The sequence below is a fragment of the Mesocricetus auratus genome, unplaced genomic scaffold (genome assembly GCF_017639785.1).
Source record: "Mesocricetus auratus isolate SY011 unplaced genomic scaffold, BCM_Maur_2.0 Super-Scaffold_100006, whole genome shotgun sequence".
Classification (NCBI taxonomy): Eukaryota; Metazoa; Chordata; class Mammalia; order Rodentia; family Cricetidae; genus Mesocricetus; species Mesocricetus auratus.
Window position 1 is genome coordinate 15,398,047 of NW_024429190.1, and position 3,196 is coordinate 15,401,242.

The 3,196-nt window shown below is 44.9% G+C and overlaps 1 long non-coding RNA gene across 1 annotated transcript; it reads right to left on the reverse strand.

Moving 5' to 3' along the window:
- Nucleotides 1-239: 239 nt before the first annotated feature.
- LOC121140664 lies at nt 240-2,842 on the reverse strand. Its single transcript, XR_005877589.1, has 2 exons — nt 1,717-2,842; nt 240-1,268 (listed from the first exon to the last, which is right to left on the reverse strand). It is a non-coding gene; the product is annotated as an uncharacterized LOC121140664 (long non-coding RNA).
- Nucleotides 2,843-3,196: the final 354 nt, after the last annotated feature.

Below are 3,196 nucleotides of genomic sequence, written 5' to 3' on the forward strand. Positions count from 1 at the left end.
CAGAATTTCCATTCCCTGAGCAGTTCCCTCATGGCCTGTGGAATATATCAAGTCCCACTTGTGGAAGCTTGTCCCAGATGCCTGGGGATAAAAATAGAGGTCACTTGGAAGTTCAGGGAGGGAGCAAGGAAAGGAGATCTGCTCACAAGCTTTTGTTTTTCTGTGTCATGAATTAAAAAAAAAAGCAAGTACTGGAATAGCTACACGTTGACTTAGTAAATACAAAAATCAGTCTACAATTCAGTTAAAAGCAGTTTATTTATCTGAGGAATTGGAGGCTTCCTTTGCAAGTCAGTAAATGGTAGTCTGGGAAGAGGAGCCAATTGCTAAGATGAAGATGAAGCCTAAATCGGAGAACAGAGTATTAGACCAAGAAACATCCATTTAGGGAAGCTTCAGACATGAGTGAAGTGTGGGGGGGAGAGGGAAGGAGGAGGAGGGGGAGGGAGAGTGAGAGTGAGACCCAAGACCATTAGAGCCCTGAGAATGTCAATAATATCCCTAGATGCTAGACTGGAACTACAGGGTTGGTGTTTGTGTGCTAGACATGGAGCTACAGGGTTGGTGTTTGTATGCATGTGTGCACGTTTATGTGTACACAGGTGCTGGGTACAGCTGGCTGCCATGCCTGCGTGGTTTTATATGTAGGCTCTGAGGATTTGAACCTTGACTATCACACTTGCATGATTGATGATTAAAAAATTAACCACCATAAATCTATCCTATGTTAACTTGACAACTAAACACAACCACTTTAAATCATAACCTTCTACCCCTGGCCCCAAAAGTGTCATGTCTATCTCAAAAGGCAGAACATATTTAGTGCATCCACAAGAGTTCCTAAAGTCTTAACAATTCTGACATTGCTCAAGATCTCACATTTCAAAGTGTTTTCCAGTACCCAAAGAAATTTTTTAATGGTGAGTTCTTATAGAATAAAAAAGCCAAGTTGTATACTTACAGTGTGTAAGATACAGGTCAGTCCAATTCTAGAAGGGGGGAATGGAAAAATAACAACAAGGCAAGACCAATGCAAGAACAAGATTTAGTTATACTACAATAAGTAAAGTGGAAAGAAAGATATCTGATGTGAATTTTGGACCTACACATGCACATGTACACATGGGTACCTATGTACACATACACGCCACACACACACATATGGGAAGGAAGGAAGGAAGGAAGGAAGGAGAAATACCCAGATATTACAGATACAGGTGTTTTGTAAGGGTAGACCCACCTGAATGCACATGGCACCACCCCTAGGGCTAGGAGGGAAAGGAGAAAGTTAGTTGAGCCCCATCCTTCATCTCTCTGCTCCTGACTGTGAACCTGTATATACCATGTGCTTTTTCCTGCCAGCTACCTTGGTCCTGCTGCTGTCTCAGCCCCCAATATTAATTATGAAGCTGTTGACCATATGCTATGGTTTCTTAATGGCTATCTCTGACTTAATTATTAACCCATAATTACTAATATATATCTTTATAAGGACTTATCTTTCCAGGGACACCATCCTCATGTGTCCTCTCCTTCTAGGATCACATGGCTCCCCACTCTTGACTACATTTCCCAGAATTCTCCTCGACTCCTAGTCCCACCTATCTTGCTTCCCTATTGGCCAACAGTGCTTGGTTTATCAACCAATCAGACAAACATATACCCAGAAGGACTTCCCCCATCATGAACCCAATATGACCATCTGCTTCCACTCACCTTACACTCCTGTGGCCACGCCTTCCTCCACAGGTGGGCTGTCTGTCATCACCAGGAGTCAGAATCTACCCTCCTTTGGTAAGGCAGCCATAACAATGAGAGCAGTATTACTTTTTCTCCCCTCCCTGTCCTTTCTTCCCTTCCCTCCTATGTCTGTTCTACCACCAATCCCACCCCATTTTGAAATGTGCTGACTAATTGGAAGTTCATTTTTTCTGCAATGATATGGTCCTTTTCAACAGAAAAGGTTTGTAAGTGGACTGTTCTGCATCTGAGGCACAAAATTTCCCCTAAGTGCTGACATCTATGGGGGTGGGTGCCAATTTTACCACTCAGAGTTCACCATAATCAAGGGGTGTTCCAACTCATGGGCATCTGAAACCACAGATTGCACCAAGTCCTATATATGCCATGTTCTCCCTGTACCTATACCTTTGATAAAAATTATAAATCAGAAAAAGTAAAATACTAACACTAACTGATGATAAAAATAGAACCATCACAAGACTCTACTGGAGAAAAGCATCTAACATCTCCTTTGTGTTACCGTGGAGCCATTACTAAGTAAAGTCGGTGATACTGGACACAAGCATAAGACATCATCAGGGTGACGACCAGAAGGCTGCTAAGTGACTCCAGACAAGTGTGAAGTCACTGCACAGAGAGATGAGTCACATCCCAGAGGGACAAAGCAGTATAGTGCAAGATACGCAGAATGGTTCATGATTTAAAAGCTGTGAACCATTTTTGGTATTTTCCAATAGTATTTTGGGACTACATTTAGCAGTGGGAAAGAAACTGACAGGGAAAGAAACCCTTTGGACAAAGTTCTTGGAGAACTACTGTCCCCATGTCCCCTTTCTGTGTGGACTTCAATCCTCTTTGCAGATGTGCATTCCCAGATCTGAGGAGGCAAGGACCTGGTAGGATAAAGCTAGAATGGGCCCCTTGTCCCCATCCTGGGGACCTGCAAAAACCTGATGACTCTATTGCTGCACAATGGACCAGACAAGCTGGCAATTGTGACATCCCCTGGAGACTCAGGCCCCGATGACGTGGGCCTTGCTATGACGGAAGAAAGCACACTCAGTGAAATGATCTCATCTTGCTTGGGGAGTGTAAGTAAATTTACATGTGCCTGCAAGGCCAGCTTAGAAGGAAGGGGCCCTGTGGCCTCTGGGTGGCCATGCATCAGCCATGGGAACAGGGCCTGCGTCCTGTAATAAGCGCAGTGTCCCCGGAGTGGGGACAGTGGAAAGGAAGCCATCAGACAGAAATGGGGTTTTGCCCACCAGGGGGCAGAGGTGGTTCCGAAAACCAAGAGGGAGCTGCAGTAAAGGGGCAAGAAATTGCCTTTCAGGTGGAGGAAGGAGGACAGGCAGATGGCTAGAGGCGAGGTCTGCGCACAGAAACAGTGCAGGCCAAATGGAAAATAGATGGAAGATTGGTGGCAGTTGGGTGGGGGCAGGGTGGGGCAGTG